Here is an 18,130-nt window from a genome sequence, read left to right on the forward strand (position 1 = left end):
TACAATGCTTCACTATCCTGAGAACATCTGTAGCGCGCATGTAACGTAACTTCTGGAGTGTGAATACGATCTGTAGGATGGTTCCAATATGTACTGTATATAAAACATTATATTTGGGGACACTATAACTGTGGACATTCTCCCTTTCTCTTTATACCGGATCTTTGTCCAGCTACTGTTTAAAGTTTGGATTTGCGTAAAACCTTCCATAGTCTGTGTTGTTTTAATACTATATGCCCACGGGAAGCAATTATGGTGCCTGTAAGTGTATTTAGATATAGCCTATTTAAAACAAGTTGCTGTTTCGTTTTGTTTAGAATTTTATTAGAATTATTCATGCTCTTTTTAGGCCTTATCAATAATGGAATTGAATATTGTTTATTGACAACATTTGGCATGTCCATGCTCAGCCATAATGCAATTTACATTAGGTCTAGCCCCTATATCGGTGTGAATGCTATGTATACTGTATATTTAAGCATTGAAGCGCATATTTAGCCATGGAGCACATTCTGATTGGCCAGTGATGGGCCAAGCCTTGACACACCCACAACTTCACAACCCACAAATTCATAAAAATCCAGCACTTTCGCACAAACGCCAGCAACATCGCCGACAACTGTGGTTGTGAAAATAGCTAAAATATTTCTGACACACTTGGCACCCCCGAATCAATAGCGCTACTGCCAGCGGTTAGATTTACCATTGCGTTAGGTTTGTGGACCGGACCCTTTTTTTCAATTTTCGCCTAAGAAGACATACCCAAATCGAACTGCCTGTAGCTCATGACCTGAAGCAAGGATATGTGTCACGGTTCCTTAAGGCAGGAGGAAAGGGCAGAGTCAAAACGCAGGAGACGTAGTCCAGTAGTGTCATAGAATGATATATTTATTGCACCGAAAAACCACTCGGCGTAACAAAAGGGCATAGGGTGCGTCCAGAGACCACACGGGAACACAGTAAACAAAAATACTCACGGGGCGCAGCCCGGCAAATGCAATATTCATCCAGCGAGAATCCGCTGGGGAAAAATGTGCAAAAAGCACAGAACGTACACAGACCTGCCCGCTGACAAACAAACAATCCCGCACAAAGACGAACCCAAAGAAAAAAACTAAATACCTCCCCACTAATGACAGACAAGAGACAGGTGCGGGCTAGAGCAGACAAAAACCAAAGAACACGGAAACATAGATCGGTGGTAGCTAGTAGACCGGCGACGACGACCGCCGAGCGCCGGCCGACCGAGGAGGGGCGCCATCCTCGGTGGATACTGTGACAGTACCCCTCCCCTGACGCGCGGCTCCCGCAGGGCGCCAACGTCGGCCTCGGGGACGACCCGGAGGGCGAGGCGCCGGCCGCTCCGGCCGGCCGGAGACGATGAAACTCCTGTAGCATAGCTGGATCACAAATGTCCCGAACCGGAACCCAGCACCTCTCCTCCGGGCCGTACCCCTCCCAGTCCACGAGGTACTGCAGGCCCCCTACCCGACGTCGGGAGTCCAGGATGGCCCGGACTGTGTACACCGGGGCCCCCCCGATGTCCAGGGGGGGGCGGAGGGACCTCCCGCACCTCAGCGTCCTGTAGTGGACCAGCTACCACCGGCCTGAGGAGAAACACATGAAACGAGGGGTTAATACGGTAGTATGAAGGGAGTTGCAACCTATAACACACCTCGTTTATTCTCCTCAGGACTTTGAACGGCCCCACAAATCGCGGACCCAGCTTCCAGCAGGGCAGGTTCCGGGTCGAGAGCCAGACTCTGTCCCCCGGATTATAAACGGGAGCCTCACTGCGGTGACGGTCAGCGCTCTCCTTCTGTCGACCTATCGCTCGCCTCAGGCATTCCTGGACAACCATCCAGGTCTCCTGAGAGCGCTGTACCCATTCCTCCACCGCAGGAGCCTCCGTCTGGCTCTGCTGCCAGGGCACCAGGACCAGCTGATAACCTAACACAACCTGAAAAGGTGACAGGTTAGTAGAGGAGTGGCGCTGAGAGTTCTGGGCCATCTCGGCCCATGGCACGAACCTCGCCCACTCCCCTGGCCGGTCCTGGCAATACGACCGCAGAAACCTGCCCACATCTTGGTTAATGCGCTCTACCTGCCCATTACTCTCGGGGTGAAAACCCGAGGTCAGGCTGACCGAGACCCCCAGCCTCTCCATAAATGACCTCCACACCCTGGAAGTAAACTGGGGACCTCGATCAGATACGATGTCCTCGGGCACCCTGTAGTGCCGGAAGACATGGGTGAATAGGGCCTCCGCGGTCTGTAGGGCCGTAGGAAGACCGGGTAATGGGAGCAGACGGCAGGACTTCGAGAACCGATCCACAACAACCAGGATGGTAGTGTTCCCCTGAGATGGCGGGAGATCCGTAAGGAAATCCACCGAGAGGTGAGACCAAGGTCGCTGTGGAACGGGGAGGGGCTGTAGTTTCCCCCGAGGCAGGTGCCTAGGAGCCTTGCACTGGGCGCACACCGAACAGGAAGAGACATAGTGTCTTACATCCTCAGCCAAGGTGGGCCACCAGTACTTTCCTTTCAGGCCTCGCACTGTCCGTTCCACTCCAGGATGACCCGAGGAGGGTAGAGTGTGAGCCCATCGGATCAGGCGATCGCGAACACCAAGCGGAACGAACTTCAGACCCGCGGGACATTGAGGGGGAGTGGGTTCCGACTGAACCGCCCGCTCGATGTCCGCATCCACCTCCCATACCACCGGTGCCACTAGACAGGACGCCGGGAGTATGGGAGTTGGATCGATGGTCCGCTCCTCGGTGTCGTAGAGACGCGACAGTGCGTCGGCCTTCCGGTTCCGAGAACCCGGAATGTATGAAAGGGTGAATTGGAACCTCGTAAAGAACATGGCCCACCTGGCCTGACGAGGATTGAGTCTCCTCGCTGCTCGGATGTACTCCAGGTTACGGTGGTCGGTCCAGATGAGAAAAGGGTGACGTGCCCCCTCAAGCCAATGTCTCCACACTGTCAAAGCCTTGACCACGGCTAACAACTCCCTGTCCCCCACGTCATAGTTGTGCTCCGCCGGACTCAGTTTCTTAGAAAAGAATGCACCTCTACTATGAATGGCAAAGAGGGATCCGGATGCGCCAGCACTGGAGCGTCGGTAAACAGAACCTTCAGACGACGGAAGGCTCTGTCCGCCTCTGCCGACCACCGCAGTCGCACCGGACCCCCCTTCATCAGTGAGGTAATGGGAGCTGCCACCTGACCAAAACCCCGGATAAACCTCCGGTAATAATTGGCGAACCCCAAGAACCGCTGCACTTCCTTCACCGTGGTAGGGGTCGGCCAATTACGCACAGCCGTAACGTGGTCACATTCCATCACCACCCCTGTGGTGGAAATGTGATTTCCCAGGAAAGAGACGGCTCGTTTGGAGAACTCACATTTCTCAGCCTTGACGTATAGGTTATGCTCCAGCAGCCGCCCAAGCACTTTGCGCACCAGAGCCACATGCGCGGCGCGTGTGGCGGAGTAGATCAGAATGTCATCGATGTACACCACCACACCCTGTCCGAGCATGTCTCTGAGAACCTCGTCCACAAAGGATTGGAAGACAGCGGGAGCATTTTTTAACCCATACGGCATGACGAGGTACTCAGAATGGCCAGATGTGGTACTAAATGCAGTTTTCCACTCGTCTCCCCCTCGGATACGCACCAGGTTATACGCGCTCCTGAGATCTAGTTTGGTGAAGAAGCGCGCCCTGTGAAATGACTCCACTGCCGTAGCAATGAGAGGTAGCGGGTAACTGAACCCCACTGTGATCGAATTTAGACCTCTATAGTCAATGCACGGGCGCAGACCTCCCTCCTTCTTCTTCACAAAAAAGAAGCTTGAGGAGACAAGGGATTTAGATGGCCGAATGTATCCCTCTCTCAAGGACTCAGCGACATACGTTTCCATAGCCACTGTCTCCTCCTGAGACAGAGGATACACGTGACTTTTAGGAAGGACCGCGTCAGCCTGGAGGTTTATCGCACAATCCCCCTGTCGATGGGGTGGTAATTGCGTCGCCTTCATCTTACTGAAGGCGATAGCCAAATCGGCATATTCAGAGGGAATGTACACGGTAGAGACTTGGTCTGGACTCTCCACCGTGGTTGCACCGATGGAAACTCCTATACACCTACCTGAGCACTCCCTCGACCACCCCTTAAGAGCCCTCTGCCTCCACGAAATCTGAGGGTTGTGAGTGGCTAGCCAGGGGATACCCAGTACCACTGGAAACGCCGGGGAGTCAATGAGGAAGAGGCTGATACGTTCCACATGACCCCCCCACGTCGCCATAACCAGTGGTACAGTAGCCTCCCCCACTTGGCCGGACCCTAGTGGTCGACTGTCTAAGGCGTGCACAGGGAAGGGGTGGTCCAGCTGAACCAGGGGAATCCCTAACCTCTTAGCGACCCCACGGTCCATAAAACTCCCAGCTGCAGCTGAATCGACTAGTGCCTTATACTGGAAGTGAGGGGAAAAAAATCGGGAAAACAAACTGAAGTGTACAGGTGGTCGACAGGGGGCTCTGGGTGTGGCTGGTGCTGACTCACCTGGGGGGTCGATGAAGTGCTCTGCCTGCCATCCGAACTCCCGGGTGGACTCCTCCAGCACCAGTCCGCAGTGTGTCCTCTGTGCCCGCAGTGGGTGCAGGAGAGCCCCCCCCCCCCGGTCCTCCTCAACACAGGTCCTCCTATCTCCATGGGCTGTGGAGCAGGAGGGCTGGGAGGTGGAACGAACAGGCCCCGACTGGAACGTCCCCGGGCAGCCAGCAGGTTGTCCAGTCTGATGGATAAATCCACCAGCTGGCCCAGTGTGATGGCGTGGTCCCTGCAGGCCAGCACCCAGCGGACATCCTCTCGGAGACTGCAGCAAAAATGATCCATCAGGGCACGCTCATTCCACCCCGACCCCGCGGCGAGAGTCCTGAACTCCAGGGCGAAGTCCTGAGCGCTCCTCGTCCCCTGTCTTAAGTGAAACAACCGCTCACCCGCCGCCTTGCCCTCCGGGGGATGATCGAATACCGCCCGGAAGCGGCGGGTGAACTCCGGGTAGTCACCGCGAGCCGAGTCTGGGCCATCCCAAACCGCGTTGGCCCATTCCAGGGCTCTACCCGTAAGACAAGAGACGAGGACGCTCACCTTTTCTTCGTCGGAGGGAGAGGGGCGAACGGTCGCCAGGTAGAGTTCAACCTGTAGCAAAAACCCCTTACATCCCGCAGCTGTCCCGTCAAACTCCCTCGGTGGCGCAATCCGGATGCCGCTCGCGCCCGCTTCAGGGGGGGTCGGTAGGGGCGCCGGCTGAGGAACCGGAGCTGGTCCGGTGGGTGAAGCCCCTCTCTCCCAGTTCTCCAATCTGGCCAGCACTTGGTCCATCGCCGAGCCCAGGCAGTGGAGGAGGTTGGCATGCTGTGACACCTGTTCTGCCACTGACGGTGCTTCCGCTCCTGCTGACTCCATAATTTTAGTGGTGCGGGATTCTGTCACGGTTCCTTAAGGCAGGAGGAAAGGGCAGAGTCAAACGCAGGAGACGTAGTCCAGTAGTGTCGTAGAATGATATATTTATTGCACCGAAAAACCACTCGGCGTAACAAAAGGGCATAGGGTGCGCCCAGAGACCACACGGGAACACAGTAAACCCCGAGAAAACAAAAATACGCACGGGGCGCAGCCCGGCAAATGCAATATTCATCCAGTGAGAATCCGCTGGGGAAAAATGTGCAAAAAGCACAGAACGTACACAGACCTGCCCGCTGACAAACAAACAATCCCGCACAAAGACGAACCCAAAGAAACAAACTAAATACCTCCCCACTAATGACAGACAAGAGACAGGTGCGGGCTAGAGCAGACAAAAACCAAAGAACACAGAAACATAGATCGGTGGTAGCTAGTAGACCGGCGACGACGACCGCGGAGCGCCGCCCGACTGAGGAGGGGCGCCATCCTCGGTGGATACTGTGACAATATGTATATTCTTGATACCATTTGAAAGGAAACCCTTTTGAAGTGTGTGGAAATGTGAAATTAATGTAGGAGAATAGAACACCTTAGATCTGGTAAAAGATAATACAATGAAAAAACGTGTTTTATTTTTATTTTTTAATCTTTGAAATACAAGAGAAAGGCCATAATGTATTATTGCAGTTTAGGTGCAATTTAGATTATGGCCACTAGATGGCAGCAGTGTATGTGCAAAGTTTTAGACGGATCCAATGAACCACAGAATTACTGTTCATAATGTTGTCTCAAGTCTGCCCAAATGTGTCTAATTGGTTTATTGATACATTTTCAAGTACATAACTGTGCACTCTCCTCAAACAATAGCATGGTATTCTTTCACTGTAATAGCTACTGTAAATTAGACAGTGCAGTTACAGTGGGGGAAAAAAGTATTTGACCCCTGCTGATTTTGTACGTTTGCCCACTGACAAAGAAAATACAATACATGCATGTTTTGTTCAATCAAGTTCATATTTATATCAAAAACCAGCTTTTTACATTAGCATGTGACATTCAGAACTAGCATACCCCCCGCAAACTTCCGGTGAATTTACTAAATTACTCACGATAAACGTTCACAAAAAACATAACAATTATTTTAAGAATTATAGATACAGAACTCCTCTATGCACTCGCTATGTCCGATTTTAAAATAGCTTTTCGGTGAAAGCACATTTTGCAATATTCTCAGTAGATAGCCCGGCATCACAGGGCTAGCTATTTAGACACCCAGCAAGTTTAGCACTCACCAAAGTCAGATTTACTATAAGAAAAATGTTATTACCTTTGCTGTTCTTCGTCAGAATGCACTCCCAGGACTTCTACTTCAATAACAAATGTTGGTTTGGTCCCAAATAATCCATAGGTATATCCAAACAGCGGCGTTTTGTTCGTGCGTTCAAGACACTATCCGAATGGTAAAGAAGGGTGACGAGCACAACGCATTTCGTGACAAAAAAATTCTAAATATTCCATTACCGTACTTCGAAGCATGTCAACCGCTGTTTAAAATCAATTTTTATGCCATTTTTCTCGTAAAAAAGTGATAATATTCCGACCGGGAATCTGCGTTTAGGTAAAAAGACGAAAGAAAATAAAGCATGGGGTCGACTCGTGCACGCGCCTAAGCCCATTGTCCTCTGATCGGCCACTTACCAAAGGCGATAATGTGTTTCAGCCTGGGGCTGCCTCGATATAATTCAGCTTTTTCCCGGGTTCTGAGAGCCTATGGGAGCCGTAGAAAGTGTCACGTTACAGCAAAGATCCTCAGTCTTCAATAAAAAGAGCCAAGATGAACAAGAACTTGTCAGACAGGTCACTTCCTGTATGGAATCTTCTCAGGTTTTTGCCTGCCATATGAGTTCTGTTATACTCACAGACACTATTCAAACAGTTTTAGAAACTTTAGGGTGTTTTCTATCCAAAGCCAATAATTATATGCATATTCTAGTTTCTGGGCAGGAGTAATAATCAGATTAAATCGGGTACGTTTTTTATCCGGCCGTGAAAATACTGCCCCCTAGCCATAACAGGTTAACTAAAAAGCAGCATTCCCCAGGAGAGGATGGCTCTCACTTCAGCAGTAATGAATTCATGAACTTCTTTGAGGAAAAGATCATGATCATTAGAAAGCAAATTACGGACTCCTCTTTAAATCTGCGTATTCCTCCAAAGCTCCGTTGTCCTGAGTCTGCACAACCCTGCCAGGACCTAGGATCAAGGGAGACACTAAAGTGTTTTAGTACTATATCTCTTGACACAATGATGAAAATAATCATGGCCTCTAAACCTTCAAGCTGCATACTGGACCCTATTCCAACTAAACTACTGAAAGAGCTACTTTCTGTGCTTGGCCCTCCTATGTTGAACATAATAAACGGCTCTCTATCCACCGGATGTGTACCAAACTCACTAAAAGTGGCAGTAATAAAGCCTCTCTTGAAAAAGCCAAATCTTGACCCAGAAATTATTAAAAAAAATATCAGCCTATATCGAATCTTCCATTCCTCTCAAAAATTTTAGAAAAAGCTGTTGCGCAGCAACTCACTGCCTTCCTGAAGACAAACAATGTACAAGAAACGCTTCAGTCTGGTTTTAGACCCCATCATAGCACTGAGACTGCACTTGTGAAGGTGGTAAATTACTTTTTCATGGCGTCAGACCGAGACTCTGCATCTGTCCTCGTGCTCCTAGACCTTAGTGCTGCTTTTGATACCATCAATCACCACATTCTTTTGGAGAGATTGGAAACCCAAATTGGTCTACACGGACAAGTTCTGGCCTGGTTTAGGTCTTATCTGTCGGAAAGATATCAGTTTGTCTCTGTGAATGGTTTGTCCTCTGACAAATCAACTGTAAATTTCGGTGTTCCTCAAGGTTCCGTTTTAGGACCACTATTGTTTTCACTATATATTTTACCTCTTGGGGATGTCATTCGAAAACATAATGTTAAATTTCACTGCTATGCGGATGACACACAGCTGTACATTTCAATGAAACATGGTGAAGCCCCAAAATTGCCCTCGCAAGAAGCCTGTGTCTCAGACATAAGGAAGTGGATGGCTGTAAACTTTCTACTCTTAAACTCGGACAAAACAGAGATGCTTGTTCTAGGTCCCAAGAAACAAAGAGATATTCTGTTGAATCTGACAATTAATAAAACTGTGAAGGACCTCGGCGTTACTCTGGACCCTGATCTCTCTTTTGAAGAACATATCAAGACTGTTTCAAGGACAGCTTTTTTCCATCTATGTAACATTGCAAAAATCTGAAACTTTCTGTCCAAAAATGACACAGAAAAATTAATCCATGCCTTTGTTACTTTTAGGTTGGACTACTGCAATGCTCTACTTTCCGGCTACCCGGATAAAGCACTAAATAAACTTCAGTTAGTGCTAAATACGGCTGCTAGAATCCTGACTAGAACCAAAAAATTTGATCATATTACTCCAGTGCTAGCCTCCCTACACTGGCTTCCTGTTAAGGCAAGGGCTGATTTCAAGGTTTTACTGCTAAACTACAAAGCATTACATGGGCTTGCTCCTACCTATCTTTCCGATTTGGTCCTGCCGTACATACCTACACGTACGCCACGGTCACAAGACGCGGGCCTCCTAATTGTTCCTAGAATTTCTAAGCAAACAGCTGGAGGCAGGGCTTTCTCCTATAGAGCTCCATTTTTATGGAATAGTCTGCCTACCCATGTGAGAGACGCAGACTCAGTCTCAACCTTTAAGTCTTTACTGAAGACATATCTCTTCAGTAGGTCCTATGATTAAGTGTAGTCTGGCCCAGGGGTGTGAAGGTGAACGGAAAGACTGGAGCAACGAACCGCCCTTGCTGTCTCTGCCTGGCCGGTTTCCCCTCTTTCCACTGGGATTCTCTGCCTCTACCCCTATTACGGGGGCTGAGGCACTGGCTTACTGGTGTTCTTCCATGCCGTCCCTGGGAGGGGTGCGTCACTTGAGTGGGTTGAGACACTGACGTGGTCTTCCTGTCTGGGTTGGCGCCCCCCCTTGGGCTGTGCCGTGGCGGAGATCTTTGTGGGTTATACTCGGCCTTGTCCCGGGATGGTATGTTGGTGGTTGGAGATATCCCTCCAGTGGTGTGGAGGCTGTGCTTTGGCAAAGTTGGGTTATATCCTACCTGTTTGGCCCTGTCCGGGGGTTTCATCGGATGGGGCCACAGTGTCTCCTGACCCCTCCTGTCTCAGCCCCAGTATTTATGCTGCAGTAGTTTATGTGTCGGGGGGCTAGGGTCAGTCTGTCACATCTGGAGTATTTATCTTGTCTTTTCCGGTGTCCTGTGTGAATTTAAATATGCTCTCTCTAATTCTCTCTTTTTCTGTCTTTCTTTCTCTCTCTCGGAGGACCTGAGCCCTAGGACCATGCCTCAGGACTACCTGGCTTGATGACTCCTTGCTATCTCCAGTTCACCTGGCCGTGCTTCTGCTCCAGTTCCAACTGTTCTGCCTGCAGCTATGGAACCCTGACCTGTTCACCGGACGTGCTACCTGTCCCAGACCTGTTGTCCCAGACCTGCTGGAACCCTGACCTATTCACCGGACGTGCTACCTGTCCCAGACCTGCTGTTTTCAACTCTCTAGAGACAGCAGGAGCGGTAGAGATACTCTCAAAGATCGGCTATGAAAAAGCCAACTGACACTTACTCTTGTGTTACTGACTTGTTGCACCCTCGACAACTACTATGATTATTATTATTTGACAATGCTGGTCATTTATGAACATTTGAACATCTAGCCCAGGTGTTGTTATAATCTCAACCCGGCACAGCCAGAAGAGGACTGGCCACCCCTCATAGCCTGGTTCCTCTCTAGGTTTCTTCCTAGGTTTTGGCCTTTCTAGGGAGTTTTTCCTAGCCACCGTGCTTCTACACCTGCATTGCTTGCTGTTTGGGGTTTTAGGCTGGGTTTCTGTACAGCACTTTGTGATATCAGCTGATGTAAGAAGGGCTATATAAATCAATTTGATTTGATTTGATTAAAATTCAAATAATTTTATAACATTTTTGACATGCGTTTTTCTGGATTTTTTTGTTGTTATTCTGTGTCTCACTGTTCAAATAAACCTACCATTAAAATTATAGACTGATCATTTCTTTGTAAGTGGGCAAACGTACAAAATAAGCAGGGGATCAAATACTTTTCCCCCCACTGTAGATTAACAAGAATTTAACCTTTCTGCCCATATCAAATATGTCTATGTCCTGGGAAAGGTTTTTGTTACTTAAAAGGTTATGCTAATCACATTAGCACACGTTAGCTCAACTGTCCGGTGGGGGGGGACACCGATCCCGTAGAGGTTTTAAAATAGACCCCAGGGAGTCTCATCAGATCAGATGCTATCAGCAAGCCATAGCCATCTGTGGAAAGAGCACAAGTAGAACAAAGATAAAGTGCAAACAGAATAATAAAAGTATCATTCAACATAAGATTCCACCTAAAACAATGATATGAGCTCTGTCCCAATGATCCCTGCTTAACTCCTCACTTCCTCTCTACTCACATCCTTCTCAAAGCCCTTTGGGGGAGGTCGGATGGTCAGTCCTTGCATTCATAGACATTGGTTAAAAGGTAAGGCACTGGAGTTTGACGAAGGCGGAGCGATTCATATGTGCCGAGTTGTGTAAGGCGGAAGATGCGTTGACTCACTGGTCCAAACTTGAGGTCCTCTGCCTCATTGGTGTAGTGGTCCAGGACTCCACCTGGTCAAATGCGTTATCTCTACACACACTGACCTGTCTCCTGAGAACAACTGGTGTTGTTCAACCACACAAGATGACCAAAAGAAGATGGCGCTGACAGACACGGTCACCCTTTTTCTAAATTTGCAGTATTATTATAATTTTTTGGTGTTATTTGTTACATTGTTTGCTCAGAACGTTTATTGTATTATCAACTGCAGCCAACTGGACATTAGATCGGCGGTCACTCACCAGAAATTAAAGCAGAAATTAGACTTCCCTGACCTGGATCCCCCTCAGGAGGCTGAAAAGATTTGTCATGGGCCCTCAGATCCTCAAAAAGTTCTCAAGCTGCACCATTGAGAGCATCTTGACTGGCTGCATCACCGCTTGGCATCTGACCGCAAGGCGCTACAGAGGGTAGTGTTTACAGCCCAGTAGATCACTAGGGCCGAGCTCCCTGCCATTGATGGCAGCATTCGCGCAAAACTGAAAGCGCTAACCACTGCTTTTAATCAGGGCAAGGCGACCGGAAACATGACCGAATACAAACAGTGTAGCTATTCCCGCCACAAGGCAATCAAACAAGCTAAGCGTCAGTATAGAGACAAAGTAGAGTCGCAATTCAACGGCTCAGACACAAGAGGTATGTGGCAGGGTCTACAGTAAATCACGGACTACAAAAAGAAAACCAGCCCCATCGTGGACCCCGATGTCTTGCTCCCAGACAAACTAAACAACTTCTTTGCTCGCTTTGAGGACAATACAGTGCCACCGACACGGCCCGCTACCAAAACCTGCAGACTCTCCTTCACCGCAGCCAATGTGAGTAAAACATTTAAACGTGTTAACCCTCGCAAGGCTGCCGGCCCAGACTGCATCTCTAGCCACGTCCTCAGAGATCAGCTGGCTGGTGTGTTTACGGACATATTCAATCAATTCCTATCTCAGTCTGCTGTTCCCACATGCTTCAAGAGGGCCACCATTGTTCCTGTTCCCAAGAAAGCTAAGGTAACTGAGCTGAACGACTATCGTCCCGTAGCACTTCCGTCATCATGAAGTGCTTTGAGAGACTAGTCAAGGATCATATCACCTCCACCATACCTGACACTCTAAACCCACTCTAATTTGCTTACCGCCCCAATAGGTCCACAGAAGACGCAATCCCACTGCACACTGCCCTAACCCATCTGGACAAGAGGAATACCTATGTAACTACAGCTCAGCATTTAACACCATAGTACCCTCCAAACTTGTCATTAAGCTCGAGATCCTGGGTCTCGAACCCGTCCTGTGCAACTGGGTCCTGGACTTTCTGACGGGACGCCCCCGGGTGGTGAGGGTAGGAAACAACATCTCCACCCCGCTGATCCTCAACACTGGGGCCCCACAAGGGTGCGTTCTCAGCCCTCTCCTGTACTCCCTATTCACCCATGACTGCATGGCAATGCATGCCTCCAACTCAATCATCAAGTATGCAGACGACACTACAGTGGTAGGCTTGATTACCAACAACGACGAGACGGCCTACAAGGAGGAGGTGAGGGCCTTCGGAGTGTGCTGTCAGGAAAATAACCTCACACTCAACGTCAACAAAACAAAGGAGATGATCGTGGACTTCAGGAAACAGCAGAGGGAGCACCCCCCTATCCACAACGACGGGACAGTAGTGGAGAAGGTGGAAAGTTTTAAGTTCCTCGGCGTACACATCACGGACAAACTGAAATGGTCCACCCACACAGACAGTATGGTGAAGAAGGCGCAACAGCGCCTCTTCAACCTTAGGAGGCTGAAGAAATTTGGCTTGTCACCAAAAACCCTCACAAACTTTTACAGATGCACATTCGAGAGCATCCTGTCGGGCTGTATCACCGCCTGGTACGGCAACTGCTCCGCCCACAACCGCAAGGCTCTCCAGAGAGTAATGAGGTCTGCACAACACATCACTTGGGGCAAACTACCTTCCCTCCAGGACACCTACACACCCGATGTCACAGGAAGGCCAAAAAGATCATCAAGGACAACAACCACCAGAGCCACTGCCTGTTCACCCCGCCAGGGGCGGAAATCCTGGGGGGGACGGGGGGGACACGACCCCCCCATCCTGGGAAAAATATGATTTGTCACTGAAACATAACTATGTAATTTAAATAATATTAATAATACGCAATGAAAGTAATTGTGCTGATTATAGACACTTAATAGCTCGTTTTTAAGTTTCAAAAGATTGCGACCCCCCCAACCTTTGCCTCACAATGGTTTGATCCACTGCCAGTTCCTTAGCTTGCGAGGTAACGTAGAGGTCGTATCTACTGTCTGAAAGGCACTCAATGCACGTAACTGACGTGAGGTTAATCCAGTCAATCGCGCACACACACTAGCTGAATATGCAGAGCTAGCGCGCAAATATTAACTATTAAGCTAGCTAGTACCTATTCCATTTATGTGGCGTCGTCAAAGATCAGCATGCATGTAAGTTAGTGCTTCAAAGTCCCTGTGATAAGGTTAGCGATAAACTGAACAGAACTACACTCTCTTCTACCATTGTTTTAAATATATTTAATGGTCTCGTTGTAAAAGCTAAATTGTCGCAAGGGAACTTTTATTTATATATTTTATTTCACCTTTATTTAACCCGGGTAGCAAAGATTATAGCAAACACCACTGAATTGGTGCTCGCTAGCTTTGCAAATTCAGCTATTGTTAGAAGCCAGCCAATATGAAACAAACGATTAAAATTACAAAAGGTTGCAGCATATGTTGTGTAAATGGTGAACTCATACAGCTGTCAACTCTTGTCACTGCAATCCGTTTCACATTTGCTAGCTACCTTTTAGATCGAAGCCCATATAGAATGATAGAAGATAAGATGATAGAAGCCCATCTCCTACTGTAAATAACCTACATACTGTGTGTGTGTGTAGCCAACCAGGTAGAAAAATGGCAGAAAAATGGCAGAAAAAAGACGGACATCAGAGTATTTTTCAGTACACCAAAACGCAAAGTAAGAACCCTAGTAGCTTAATATCTCAAAGACTAGTTGATCAAATGTTCATAAGAAAGAAATGAAATTCTAATGGAAATGTTTCACAATGATGTCATTAGGCAGAGCAGGCAACAGATGGCACACAGACAGCAGAGTTGGGGACAGATATGCAGGGACAGACTGGCAGAGACAGGGAGTCTCAGGTAAGTTTGTTGAGTCTTTGTTTGGCAACATTATGAAAGGTTCTCCATTTTTTTTATTTGTAAAATAGGAACATAATTGGAAAATGCCATGGATACCCCCACTCTCAACTTAAACTGGTGACTGAACTAAGATTTGTTAAAGGCAATGGTATTGCTGTTGTGATTAGTTGTGTAGTTTTGGGTACCGGTAGTTAGGAGTACGGCAAACACCTTATTTCTTTGGTTCCTCAATATACATTTACCATATTAAACGTAGGCTATGTGTTACAGCACTACTTTTGGTGTCCCCCTCAGCAATTGCTCTTGAGAAAATGTAATGTAATTGTCCCCTCCAAAGTTGATATCAGATTTTCGCCCCTGCACCCCGCTATCATCCAGAAGGCGAGGTCAGTACAGGTGCATCAAAGCCGGGACCGAGATACTGAAAAACAGCTTCTATCTCAAGGCCATCAGACTGTTAAACAGCCATCATTAACATTGAGTGGCTGCTGCCAACATACTGACTCAAATCTCTAGCCAATTTAATAATTAAAAATTGGATGTAATAAATGTATCACTAGTCACTTTAAACAATGCTACTTTATATAATGTTTACATACCCTACATTACTCATCTCATATGTATATAACATACTCTATACCATCTACTGCATCTTGCCTATGCCGTTCGGCCATCGCTCATCCATAAATGTATATGTACATATTCTTATTAATTTCTTTACACTTGTGTGTATAAGGTAGTTGTGAAATTGTTTGATAACTTGTTAGATATTACTGCATGGTCGGAACTAGAAGCACAAGCATTTCACTACACTTGCATTAACATCTGCTAACCATGTGTATGTGACCTATAACATTTGATTTCATTTGACCTCTATATCAGGCGGTGTCAGAGGAAGGCCCTACAAGGCCCCAACAATACCAATGCATCAAGTCTGGAACCCTGAACAGACTTTACACCCAAGTCATAAGACTGCTAAATAGTTAGTCCGGGTAGCTATGTGGTTAACTACTTAACTATCTGCATTGACCCTTTTTGCACAAACTTTTTTTACTCCTTACATACGCTGCAGTTACTGTTTATTATCTATCCTGTTGCCTAGTCACTTTATCCCTATCTACAGTGCATTCGGAAAGTATTCAGACCCCTTGACTTTTTCCACATTTTGTTACGTTACAGCCTTATTCTAAAATGGATTAAATAAAAATGTTTTCTTATCAATCTACACACAATACCCCATAATGACAAAGTGAAAACAGGTTTTTAGACATTTTTGCAATGTATAAAAAATAAAAAAAACAGAAACTCCTTATTTACATAAGTATTCAGACCCTTTGCTATGAAACCTAAAATTGAGCTCCGGTGCATCCTGTTTCCATTGATCATCCTTGAAATGTTTCTACAACTTGATTGGAGTCCACCTGTGGTAAATTCAATTGATTGAACATGATTTGGAAGGTCACACACCTGTCTATATAAGGTCCCAAAGTTGAGATTGCATGTAAGAGCAAAAACCAAGCTATGAGATCGAAGGAATTGTCCATAGAGATCCGAGACAGGATTATGTCGGGGCACAGATCTGGGGAAGGGTACCAAAACATGTCTGCAGCGTTGAAGGTCCCCAAGAACACAGTGGCCTCCATCATTCTTAAATGTAAGAAGTTTGGAACCACCAAGACTCTTCCTAGAGCTGGCTGCCCGGTCAAACTGTTCAATCGGGGGAGAAGGGCCTTGGTCAGGGAGGTAACCAAGAACCCGATGGTCACTCTGACAGAGCTCCAGAGTTCCTCTGTGGAGATGGGAGAACCTTCCAGAAGAACAACCATCTCTGCAGCACTCCACCAATCAGGCCTTTATGGTAGAGTGGACAGACGGAAGCCACTCCTCAGTAAAAGGCACGACAGCCCGCTTGGAGTTTGCCAAAAGGCACCTAAAGACTATCAGACCATGAGAACCGATATTCTCTGGTCTGATGAAACCAAGATTGAACTCTTTGGCCTGAATGCCAAGCGTCACGTCTGGAGGAAACCTGGCAGCATACATACAGTGAAGCATGGTGGTGGCAGCATCATGTGGTGGGGATGTTTTTCAGCGGCAGGGAGACTAGTCAGGATCGAGGGAAAGATGAACGGAGCAAAGTACAGAGAGATCCTTGATGAAAACCGTCTCCAGAGCGTTCAGGACCTCACCTTCCAACAGGACAATGACTTAAGCACGCAGCCAAGACAATGCAGGAGTGGCTTTGGGACAAGTCTCTGAATGTCCTTGAGTGGCCCAGCCAGAGCCCGGACATCAACCCAATCAAACATCTCTGGATAGACATGAAAATATCTGTGCAATGACGCTCCCAATCCAAACTGACAGAGCTTGAGAGGATCTGCAGAGAAGAATGGGAGAATTTCCCCAAATACAGGTGCGCCAAGCTTGTAGCATCATACCCAAGAAGACTCGAGTTGGTAATCGCTGCCAAAGGTGCGTCAACAAAGTACTGATTAAAGTGTATGAATACTTACATAAATGTGATATTTCAACCAAAAATATATGCATTTTCAAACTTTTCTAAAAACCTGTTTTTGCTTTGTCATTATGGCGTATGGGGTGTGTAGATTGATGAGCGGGAAAAAATAATTTAATCCAGTTTAGAATAAGGCTGTAATGTAACAAAATGTGGAAATTGAAGGGGTCTGAATACTTTCCGAATGCACTGTATATCTACCTCAATTACCTCATACCACTGCACATCGATTCGGTACTGGTACCCCGTGTATACAGCCAAGTTATCGTTACTCATTGTGTATTTATTATTACTTTTATTATTACGTGTTTTACTTTTCTATTATTTCTCTATTTTATTTCTTTCTGCATTGCTGGACAGAACGGAGGGGTTTGTTTCATGATTACCAACTTATGGTGTGATTGTGGTAACGAACAGGAACTCAAGTCATTTTGTTCTTCCAATTTTGAATACCTCACCATCAAATGCCGTTTGCATTACCTCCTGATAGAATTTTCTTTGGTCATCGTCACTGCCATGTATATTCCCCCTCAATCCGACACCTCAATGAGCCGACGCCGCAACGAGCCGACGTCGCAACGGGCCGACGTCGCAACGGGCCGACGCCGCAACGGGCCGACGCCGCAACGAGCCAACGCCGCAACGAGCCGACGCCGAAACGAGCCGACGCCGCAATGAGCCGACACCGCAACGGGCCGACACTGCAACGACTCTCAAGGATCTATGTGCAACCTGGAAACCGCGTGTCCTGAGGCCGCATTTATTGTAGCTGGGGACTTCAATAAAGGAAATCTGAAAAGAACGCAACCAAAATTCGATCAACACATTTTGACATGTAGTAAACTTTCTTTAGGGAAACAAATCTCTGCTCTCACATGAATTTACTGCTCAAAGTCGCAAGCTCTTAAGTTTAATTTGAATCACCATGCTTGCCTGCGCTCATGGGACCCGTCCTCTGCTCGCTCGACCACATTTCTTCTCTCTCAGCTCAAGTGTTTGCTTGTGCAATGATGTTTGATCTTGCTTGCGCAAGCTATGTTGCGCCCGTTTGACTTTTGAATCGGATTTGTCTCCACAGGTGTCGCATCCCATCAATAGAGTTCCAGACCTTTGTAGAATCTCTGCCAAGGCGCATTGAAGTTTTTGTGGTGGCTTGTAGTGGCCCAACGCCCTATTAAGACACTATGTTGGTGTTTCCTTTATT

The 18,130-nt window shown here is 47.5% G+C and overlaps 1 long non-coding RNA gene across 1 annotated transcript in view; it reads right to left on the reverse strand.

Annotated features, from left to right (window-relative positions):
- Positions 1–867: 867 nt before the first annotated feature.
- LOC145859272 (uncharacterized) overlaps positions 868–18,130 on the reverse strand; it is a 17,355-nt gene continuing 92 nt past the window's right edge. The window contains exons 1-2 of the long non-coding RNA XR_014379496.1: positions 17,851–18,130; positions 868–1,607 (exon numbers count right to left, since the gene is read on the reverse strand). The exon at positions 17,851–18,130 is cut by the window's right edge and continues 92 nt beyond it. This is a non-coding gene — a long non-coding RNA (uncharacterized LOC145859272). The remainder of the gene's footprint in view (positions 1,608–17,850) is intronic.

The sequence above is a fragment of the Salmo salar genome, chromosome 11, assembly GCF_965601325.2.
Source record: "Salmo salar chromosome 11, fSalSal1, whole genome shotgun sequence".
Classification (NCBI taxonomy): Eukaryota; Metazoa; Chordata; class Actinopteri; order Salmoniformes; family Salmonidae; genus Salmo; species Salmo salar.